Source organism: Miscanthus floridulus, unplaced genomic scaffold (genome assembly GCF_019320115.1).
Source record: "Miscanthus floridulus cultivar M001 unplaced genomic scaffold, ASM1932011v1 fs_910_2, whole genome shotgun sequence".
NCBI lineage: Eukaryota > Viridiplantae > Streptophyta > Magnoliopsida > Poales > Poaceae > Miscanthus > Miscanthus floridulus.
In genome coordinates this window covers 93,848-104,743 of record NW_027097443.1, presented here as the reverse complement: position 1 = coordinate 104,743, position 10,896 = coordinate 93,848, and the positions used below count along the sequence as shown (strand labels likewise).

Sequence of the window (10,896 nt, the reverse complement as noted above, 5' to 3'; positions counted from 1 at the left end):
TATGATTTAGAAACCATATCAAATATTTACAAGATTTTTTTAACTTAAAAGACAAAAGTGCCTTTAAAACCACCCTTGAAACCATGATAGAGCGATAATTTGAATGATTTTGAGAATTCAAATCTATTTTTAGAGTTCAACGAGAAAATTTAGACTCCGGCAGATAGTTTGAGAGGTAAAATAGAGACGGACCGCGTTATAGCGCGACCCATCACACCACGGGGGGAGCGCGCAACCCCTCGACATGCGCCCCGACATTGCTTGTTTGGATTTGGACCAGCCGCAAGCAAGCTGAGGTAAAAGATTTATCTGCTGGCTGAGGTCCACCCGCTCCCGTACAATGATATGATCCCGCTCCCGTACAATGATACCATCTGCTGTTGCATGTGCCCTGCATGAATGATGCATGCTGACGTAAGCGAGAAAAGCAAAACATTGTTTTATTGCTATAACTTTAAAATGATTTATCCATTTTTAATTCCGTCTACACCAATGTGTTCTACGTGATGAGGCAAATAAAACTAGACCCCACTTACATATGTTTCGAACAATTTTATTTCAATAGCAATTTATGTGTAATACGTGTATAATATTAAAATTGCTACTCCAGAAATATACAAGTTGTCACATAGTATACACAAGCTTGGGGCAAAAACATAAAAAGAGTTACTACCAAGTAATACTAATGTTGCTACTACAAAAATATACTAAACTCGTTACATAGTATGCATAAGTTGGGGGGAACAAAAAATATCAAAGGAGTTACTACCACGTAATATTATACTTGTACAACTTTGGAGATAAATTATTAAGGTAAGCATTACATAAGCTTCCAATTGGGGGGCAAGTTATTATACAATTTGCTCATATCTGCTCATCCTTTCCGCTCGAAACCTGAGGGGCTACAACCTGAGGGGTAAATTATTAAAACAAGCATTGCATACGCTACCAACTAAGGGGGCAAGTTATACACAACATATTAAAAAAAGGAAGAAAACATGACTTGATGCCAACTAGTAGGCAGTTATTACAAAATCCAGCAAACATGACTTGCTGCAAAATGAAACTAAAATTAACAAAAAAAATAGAACCAAAATTAACAACCAAAAATAGAACTGAAATTGAAAAATATAAAATAAAAACTAAAGTAGATAAAATGAAAAAAAGACTGAAATTGATAAGCAGTAAAAAACTGAAATTGACAAATAGAAACTAAAAATGAAAGAACACAAAATGAAAAAAATACAAATAACACTGAAAGTAAAATTACCAAGACAAAACTGAAATTGACAAAAAAATGAATTGGCTAATAGACTATGAAAACTAAAGTAGACACAATGAAAAAAATTCCAAAGAAAACTAAAACTAAAAGTACAATAAACTAGAATTGATAATGACAACAAATAATAAAAACTGAAATTGACAAATAAGTTGCTACACGCTTAATACATGAGTTGCTACACGCTTAATACATAAGTTGCTACACGTTTGCTAGTATATATAATTTATTGGAAGGTTAATATATAGGTTGCTACATGCTTAATACGTAAATAGCTGTTACATATATAACATAAATTGCCACTACATAAAAACTATTTTGAAACACATGCATCTAGTCTTATTTCATAGATCTCATCACAAGGGGCTCAATAGTACAAACCAGTGAAAAAAATAGAAACTAAAATTACCGGTGACTAAAAAAGAAATTAACAACCAGAAAACAAAACAAATAATTGAGAATAAAAGAAGTAAGTTATTATATAACTAATAGGTAGGATTTATGAATGCATTCAAACTAAAAGGGTGACTAAAAATTGAAACTAAAAAACATTAAAAAAACATGACTGAAAACTGAAACTAAAAAACTGAATAAAAAACTGAAACCAGGAGGCAAATTCTTTTGAGGCAACTTATGTATGCAATAGCTATACTTTTGTAACAACTTATACATTGTAGGTGAGGCAACTAATATGTAGGATTTATGAAGACATTCGAACCCTAAAAGAAGACTGAAAAATGAAACAAAGAAAAAATGAAACAAAAAATAACTACCAATTACGGAAAACATTTGAACCTGAAACTAAAACTGAAGCACAGAAATAAATACAGGAACCCAGGGGATTGCATAATCATCATCAATTTGTTAATCAGTACAGATCCTAAGCTGAAATCCCACAAGTTAACACCACTAGGACCAGACCAGGGTTGACCAACGACCGAGGATTACGACGCCCATAGACGTATACAGAAAACATCGTAGTTTCCTCCTGCAAGGGGAATCAGCCTACGAAGACGTAGAAGGAACATCACCAAAAAGCAAAAAAGGGTCAGTGCGGAGATGAACTGAATCACCGGATGAGAGAAAAAATAAATCACAAACACGAATGGAACAACGACGGCGAGGAGTAGGAAGAGGGGACCACCATGTCGTGAAGCTGGGACGACGCCGCTGCAGAGAGCGGTGACCGGCGCGGTGAAGTGGAGCTCCCCGCGGTCATGCACATGGGGCTAGGGTTTGGCCGCGCGGTCATTTCTCCCCCTCCATATTTGCACCTGCCACCACCACCGTTCGCTAGCTCTACTTCCGACAGAGACGGATTGGGTGCCGACTGAATAGGAAAGAAATGACGATTTAGAATTTGGGTGCATTGGGAGAGGGACTTTGGGGGAAGCGAAGGCCACTATTGGGCTGACCCGTCGCAGAGAGGTGTCGCGCACACAGCACGTAGCGTGGCTGGTCCCCAAATAGAGATTGCGAAAATAGACTCATTTTTTTCCGGAGAACTTCCCACGACCATTGGGCCATTTAGGCCCACAGGCCACAACCATTTGTTCATCAAGGCCCATTCATCCCATGACGTCACTAATCTCCTCCCCTCCTCTGATTCGAAAATTTTGTCCACGGACATGGATACGAATGCCACCGACGATTCTGCCCCGCCGACCAGGTGAGAGATGAGCCTCACGGTGGCCTTCCGAGCCGCCAAAATCCCGCGCCCTCTTCCCCCAAAGTGCAGCGAGCCTTCCGCCGCCTCCTCGGCCTTGGTGTCCGGGGATCCGCCGCCTGGGGCCTCGAAGAGTACTAAGGCACCACTGCCGCCGTGGTGCGTGTACCTTATAGCCTCCTCCCAGGCGCCCCCACCCGCACCTATGTCGGCGTCACCACCGACTTCTCTCGCCGGTGATTCCTCGCCCTGCCCTGCCTGCCTCCCCGTTCCTTTCCCCCCTCCCTGTTTCTCCATTTAATTGCTTGTCTTGGATAGTCGTCAAATAGTTGCAGCGGGCATGTCCGTATAGTTTTAGCATTTGGGGAAGCAGCCGTTTGGAGTTGTGTGAGTGGAACCACAAGAAATTGACCCCATCCGATTGTGATTGTTGTACCAACAATGTGGCTTGATCTTGCCAGGACTGAAATTCGACTGCTTTGCTTCATCCTAGTACTGCTTGCTTAGTGTTCCTATACCGAGAGTTGGAGAACAAAAGGAAGCTCTAGAAAGTGCTCAGCTCTTTTGTTGAAGATATTAAGATGTCCAGGGTTCGTTCTAATTAAGCAAAGATTTAGACATGCGAAGTTGCAATACACAATTCTAATCATGCTGTAATGTGCTTGTCTTTCTGCTTAGCTTCACCATCGTCGTTTTCATGAAGTTGCTTCAATGCGAGCATTTGATAAATGCATACTTGGTGCACCAGTGGTGTTTGTCAACCTAGTGGTTCGTCACAGAATAGCATTGAGTTGTGTTGAAATTGTCTGAGTTGCCTTGCTCTGGTTGTAGGATACACATGCTTGAAAATGCAAATTTTATTCACTTATTTTTGGTAGGTATATGTTATTATGTTAATAACAGATAGCAGTTTAAGGAAGCATACTGTTAAAAGTGAATGAAGACCTGTAGTATTAGTCATACACATAGATGTTGTATTTGTGTGTTAGAGAAAGGAGCCTTTTTTTATATATATAGGTTGCGGCAACACAATGGTGAGTTAAAAGGTGGTGCAAAAGCTGCCTCTGCTGGAAGGCATTGGCATCTCGCATGCCTTGTTGAAGGCTTTGCCAACAGAAGTGAAGGTTAGTTATCTGTTTTCTGGCTTACTGCTTCGCACTTTGGATGGGACTTTAATAGATTAGAACAGTTACTTGTCAGGCTCTAGGTTGTGCGCACAACTTCCCTAGCTATTTAGCTTGGGATTACTAAAGTTGTATTGGGAAGTTGGAGCATGGTGGGACTATTCTATATGTTTGTTCAGGCTTTCAGTTAATGCACTATGTTTACCTTACCATACTAACAGCGCAGAAACCTGCCTCTCCTGTGTCCTGACGGATAATTGAGAAGGTCATCTATCTTTTCTAGGCAGTTAATCTCTTTGGTACATACCATTCAACTTTTTACTTCCTTCATTTTCACACATAAAAATGTTAGTACCATCAACAAGTTGGAGTGTTTCAATCAATCACTACCGGAAACTGGCGATTTGCCGAGTGCCGAGGCTTTGCCGAGTGTATTTTATCGGGCACTCGGCAAAGACCGTGTTTGCCGAGTGCCAAATAAAATACACTCGGCAAACAAAAACACACGGCAAAATACGTCTTTGCCGAGTGTTTTTTTCTGGCACTCGGCAAAGATGTATTTTGCCGAGTGCCTTTGTTTTGGCACTCGGCAAAGAAGCTTTTTGCCGTGTGCATTTTTTTTGCCCTCGGCAAATGATTTTTTCGAAGCAATTTTTGAGGCCCTAAATGAATTCAAATGAAAAACTTTTCAACTACAAAGTTGTATAACTTCTCAAGATCTACAAAGTTTATTTTGGTCATTTCTTCATTTGACAAAGCGACAATAACGTTGTTCATAAAATCTACATCTCGCATATTAGTTTCATGAAAGTAGAAGATACATATATAAGATTTGTGAACAATGTTACTACCACTATGTCGGATGAACAAATGACCAAAATAAACTTTGTAGATCTTGATAAGTTATGAAATTTTGTAGTTGGCAACATTTTGATTTGAAATCATCTTGTCATGCAAAAATGACGTTTGAATTTGAAAATTTTAAAATTTGAATTTTTCAAACGACCTCGGATGAAAAAACTTCCTAAATGAAAATTGTAGATCTCCAAAAGTTATGAAACTATGTAGTTGACAACTTTTTGATTTGAAATCATCTTATCATGCAAAACTATGTTTGAATCTCTCAAATTTAAAATTCAAATTTTTCAAACGACCTCGGATGGAAAAACTTACTAAATGAAAATTGTAGATCTCAAAAAGTTATGAAACTTTGTAGTTGACCACTTTTTTATTTGAATTCATTTAGGGCCTCAAACAAGCAATTTACTCTCAGTTTGCCGAGTGCTTTTTTTCTAGCACTCGGCAAAGCCGTAGTTTGCCGAGTGCCTATGTTTTGGCACTCGGCAAAGAGGTATTTTGCCGTGTGTATTTTTTTGGCCCTCGGCAAATCAGTTTTTCGAATCAATTTTTGAGGCCCTAAATGAATTCAAATGAAAAACTTTTCAACTACAAAGTTGTATAACTTCTCAAGATCTACAAAGTTTATTTTGGTCATTTATTTATTTGACAAAGCGACAATAACGTTGTTCATAAAATATACATCTCTCATATTAATTTCATGAAAATAGAAGAGATATATATGATTTGTGAACAATGTTACTACCACTATGTCGGATGAACAAATGACCAAAATAAACTTTGTAGATCTTGAGAAGTTATGAAATTTTGTAGTTGGCAACATTTTGATTTGAAATCATTTTTCATGCAAAAACGACGTTTGAATTTGAAAATTTTAAAATTTGAATTTTTCAAACGACCTCGGATGAAAAAACTTCCTAAATGAAAATTGTAGATCTCCAAAAGTTATGAAACTATGTAGTTGACAACTTTTTGATTTGAAATCATCTTATCATGCAAAACTACGTTTGAATCTCTAAAATTTAAAATTCAAATTTTTCAAACGACCTCGGATGGAAAAACTTACTAAATGAAAATTGTAGATCTCAAAAAGTTATGAAACTTTGTAGTTGACCACTTTTTGATTTGAATTCATTTAGGGCCTCAAATAAGCAATTTACACTCGGTTTAGTATAATATATTGGGAACTAAAACGGAATCTAGACACAAGTGACAGTGTGGTGTAGTGGTAGAGGAGGTTTGTGCGCAGCGAGAGGTCTTGGGTTCGAATCCCGTCGGCCGCGTAGCCGTGAAATTTACGCGAAAAAAGCCGGAGATGGATGGACGCTGACCGGTGGGGGCCTCCACCAATTAAAAAAAATTTACATTTTTTTTGGGTAAAAATTCCCATTTTTTTCGGGTTTTTTTTCGGATTTTTTTCGGTTCCAACTTTGCCGAGTGTCGGCACTCGGCAAAGGCTTTGCCGAGTGCCCGATAAAAAACACTCGGCAAAGACGTCTTTGCCGAGTGTTTTTTTGCCGAGTGCTCTTTGCCGAGTGCAGCACTCGGCAAAGCCTTTGCCGAGTGCAAAATGGGCTTTGCCGAGTGCCCCTGGCACTCGGCAAATTCACTGAGTCCCGTAGTGAATTCATAAATGCTTCTTAATGTAATGTTCAGCTTATTGTACTTACTAGCATCTGCAATTTCTTGATCAGAAACGAAATGGTCATTTGCTACTTGAGTTTGAACTAATACATAAGATATCTTATTTATCCAATTATCCTTTTGCACCCTGTGAGTTTGAATCGAAATGGACGAACATCTCCCGAAAAATGGCACGGAAACAGACTAAGCCTAGCATGAAGTCAGTGTTGCAACATCGAGAGGCAGCATTGGGCAGAGTGGAAGCATTCATGGATTGTAGCACCTACAAATCAAATGGCAGTCAAGTTGAGATTATTTAATCATTCGCACTATGCAGGTGGCAGGCATAACTTCGAAAAATATCACCACTTAAGAATCCCCGTGTCTTCTAGTATCTCATAGCATCTTTATCAACAGTATCATCAGTGTTCATCATCATTAACCATTAGTGATCATCTATTCTGTAAGGGTTCCAAGACCGCTTGTGACCATGAGCACGACTGATATACCCGTTTTACACTCTGCAGAGGTTGTACACTTTCACTATGAGTCGTGATTTACCCTTTCTCCCGAGGTAGCTAATCTGTTGACCCACTTCCAAGGATGGTCGGCAGGGTTCACTATGAAGCCTTTCAAAGGTTCGTCTAGCAAGTTAGGGCCGCTAGGTTTCTGTGGCCTACGAATGTAGAGCTTCCATTCCGACAGGCACAATGACGCGCAGCCTATACACTGATGGATAGAGGTCGCACTATATCCAACCCGGAACACAGCCCTCTTACGTCATAAAGGTAACCTCTAACAAGCTAGAAAAGGTCCTCTTACTGAGCTAAAGCCAGAGCCATATAGCCCTCACAGTTGTACTGTAAGTCCCGGATGATCACTTACAAATAAATCCTTAGGGAGAGGAATCTGGAGAACCATAAAAACAGCCCAATGCTCTAGCCCCCTTGTTCCTTGTTGCTAAAAAACATCTTTTAGTGTTTATTGCATATACCATTAGTCAAGTTATAAGATCATGGTTGTAGTTGAGCATTAGCATCCACTGGTAGACAACAGAGCTTTACTCCCGGTGGGGAGCCCCCTCTAGTCCCGGTTCCCCACCCGGGAGCAAGCATCCGGGACTAAAGGGTGGTCCTTTAGTCCCGGGTTAGGAACCGGGACTAAAGGGAGACCTTTAGTCCCAGTGGGTAACATCAACCGGGACTAAAGGTGCCTCCTGACATGCCACGATGGCCGGCACCCTTTAGTCCCGGTTGGTAATACGAACCGGGACTAAAGGTTTTTTTTTCTTTTTTCTTTTCTTTTCATTTTTTTCTTTTCTTTTCAAACTAGGTTTTTGAAGTCGTATTGTACGCTGCTAATTATATATTTATACGTGCGTATAGTATGTTTCGGTTCAAGCACAATGAACGTATTAAATTACACAATTCAAGCATAGAAATATATATATATATGCATGCATGCATCATATATATATTTACATGCATGCATGCGTATGTGTATTTTACATTATATTATTTCATATGCATATATTACAAGAGATTGCATTACAGTTGTTGTGATATAACAAGTTTTCTCTCATCCTCTAGCTTGGCTTCAATGGCAGTGTTGGGTTGAAGTAGAACTCGCCCTTGGAATCGATGACCTGCTCATTAAAAAATCCGGCTATAGACTCTTGAATTGCTTTGATTTGGTCTTGCCGTATGACCTTTTCCTCCAACCATCGAGCCTACAGGTTTGAATTAAAGGAAAATAAATTAATATATGTACAAAAAAGATATATATATATATAAAGACATAGTAACACAATTAATAATAATAATTAAATGAATATATAGTTTATTTTTAACGTACTTTGAGTCTTTCTGTAGGAGTTCTTTGGGAGACCACCTTGATAAACTTGCAAACATAGTAACCACAGTAGTTGTTCCCCTGTTCCTGCCTCAGACACCACTTTACGAGAAAAAGATTTGTCATCCAATCTGGTGATCTGGTGAAAGCTATATGTTTAATTAATAAAGATGATGCGATTCAGGGGACTTACTTTCAAAGGGATTACATTCAGTGGCACTTTGCATTTTTTCATGTGTTGCTTCTCAATAAAGGTTTTCCAAACACTGCGTAATAAAAAATTTGCCACGTCATCAGATATAGTTAATCATCATGTTTGTGTGTATATATAGTTGCTAAAGATACCGAAATTACCTCTGGATAATATCTATCATATCTTGGTAGTCTTGTTGTGGTTTTCTCATCAAGTCATAGATTATCAAGTGACTTTTCACCAGATCAATGTCCATCAATATCCAGTGATTGCTGTATGAGTTTATAGGATATAACGCATAACACTCATTAATTAACTAGAATCAACATATGAGCCATTAAGGATGATCGACATTATTAACACTCACTTGAAGTTGTAGGGAAAGAGTATATCCTTCTTGTGGCGTTGGTTCACTAAGAAGTTCATGAGGTTACTCTCTGACTCAGACTTCCAATTAGTCTTTGGAGTAACTGGGTCTTTGAATACTATATGGGGATCAACAAAACCAATTTCATTGCAGCCTTCCTTTCTGAGCTCTGTCATTGTAAATCTACATATATATAGTACTTGTTAGGATAATTTATATGCATATACACACATATGATGAGTTTAATAATAGATCGAAAGAATTATTACTTACAGGCAATAGCAGCTAATGATAACTTTGTCCAGAGAGGTCAGGTGGCATAGTTGATGAAATTCTGCAAAGTCAACATACATAACATCATCGTCACGGAACCAATGTTCGTCTCTAATTCTGACACCAACGCAGAAGTCTCCACCAGTAGATGCCTGCATGTACCACTTGTTTAGCAGGTACATTTGCGTCCCCAGATCAGATAAGGTTTGAGGGTTGTATAGACTCTGGCCTAGTACAAAATTTTTCTTCCAAATATCAACCTCCGCCGCACTCTCAATGTTTCCATCACCAAACATCTGGTAAAGGTTGAGACCAGTCTCATCAATAAATTCACCAAGGTGATCCAAATCGACATCCGGAGGTATGTTTGCCTGATGCATTAATCCTAAATTCGAACCATATTCATTACCAACAACTAGCGGGGGGACTGATTGGTGCGATTGTTGTCCGAGTTGTGCAACTCCTTTCCCTGCCCGCTTCTTTTTCTGTGCCGCCTCAATTGACTTGGTGAGAGTGCGGTCATAGTCCATTAACGTTGATTTGGACGGCTTACGAGATTCTCGCTGTTGTTGCTGGTAAGAAGCCACCTTTTTTCTAAGAATATCTGGAGCTACGAAGAAGTACGGTTTCTTCGGGTTTCTCCTTGCTTCTTGATTCTTTTTAAGTTTGTCATAGAATCTGGACATATCTTTTTTATATGCATCAGTTACTTCTTCCTTCTGTTCAGATATTATTTTGGGAATAGCCCTTGGTTTCACGGTGGCTTTCTTTGCCGGTGGGGACTGGTTCTTCGTTTGCGGGGCTGGCCTCTTGGTACTTGGCTTCTTGGTAGGCGAGGGAGGGGGAGGCATTGGAGACCTCCTTGGAGGTGGTGGCAGCGGCGTTGGAGACCTCCTTGGAGGTGGCGGCTGCGGCGTTGGAGACCTCCTTGGAGATGGTGTGGATGCAGCCTCGCCTTCCAACACATTATCATCGTACAGAGCACTATGATGATCTGGCGATTGAACAATTGGATTTAGGTTGGGGGAGGATCTGCTACAAAAAAAGGAATGACATATTATTATGAGCAGATTGTTAATTATTTAAGCCAATATAAATTAATGATGTAGTGTTTTCATCCGCACCTATGGTGAGGTAGTTCAGGAGGAGGTGGAGGCAACATCCTAGGAATGATGATGTAGCGCTTGCGCCATAGAATGAATGTCTTCTCTGCTTCTCCTAGAGTCTTCTCGCCATCACCTCCAGGAATGTCAAGAGGCAAATCACTAAAACCTTTTTCAGCTTTATCTACCGAGATGGTAGCATATCCTTCTTGGATTATATTCCCATGAATCCTTGGTGTCTTGGTTCGGTCGATAGGATTAACAAGACCGATAGCCACCTTGATTGTCGAATTCCCCTTCGGAATGTGTAGCTCACACGATGTAAAAGGTTCAGTGACGTCATCCACAGGGAAGCGCAGTCCTATGTCCCCTTGATTTGGTATCTCTGTGGAAGCGCAGCTGCTTTTCAACTGAATAGATTGGCTAATGTTGATTCTTGGCTCTGATGTCTGCTTGCTTGCACTTACTGCTATTTGCACTTGCCTTCTGATTTCCTCCTGCATTCTCGCTTCAAGGTTTTTTTCCCGCTCCTGTGCTTCACGCACCGCTTCCTCCAACC

The 10,896-nt window shown here is 39.8% G+C and overlaps 1 pseudogene; it reads left to right on the top strand.

Annotated features, from left to right (window-relative positions):
* Positions 1 to 2,464: 2,464 nt before the first annotated feature.
* Positions 2,465 to 7,277, top strand: LOC136533537 (structure-specific endonuclease subunit slx1-like; annotated as a pseudogene).
* Positions 7,278 to 10,896: the final 3,619 nt, after the last annotated feature.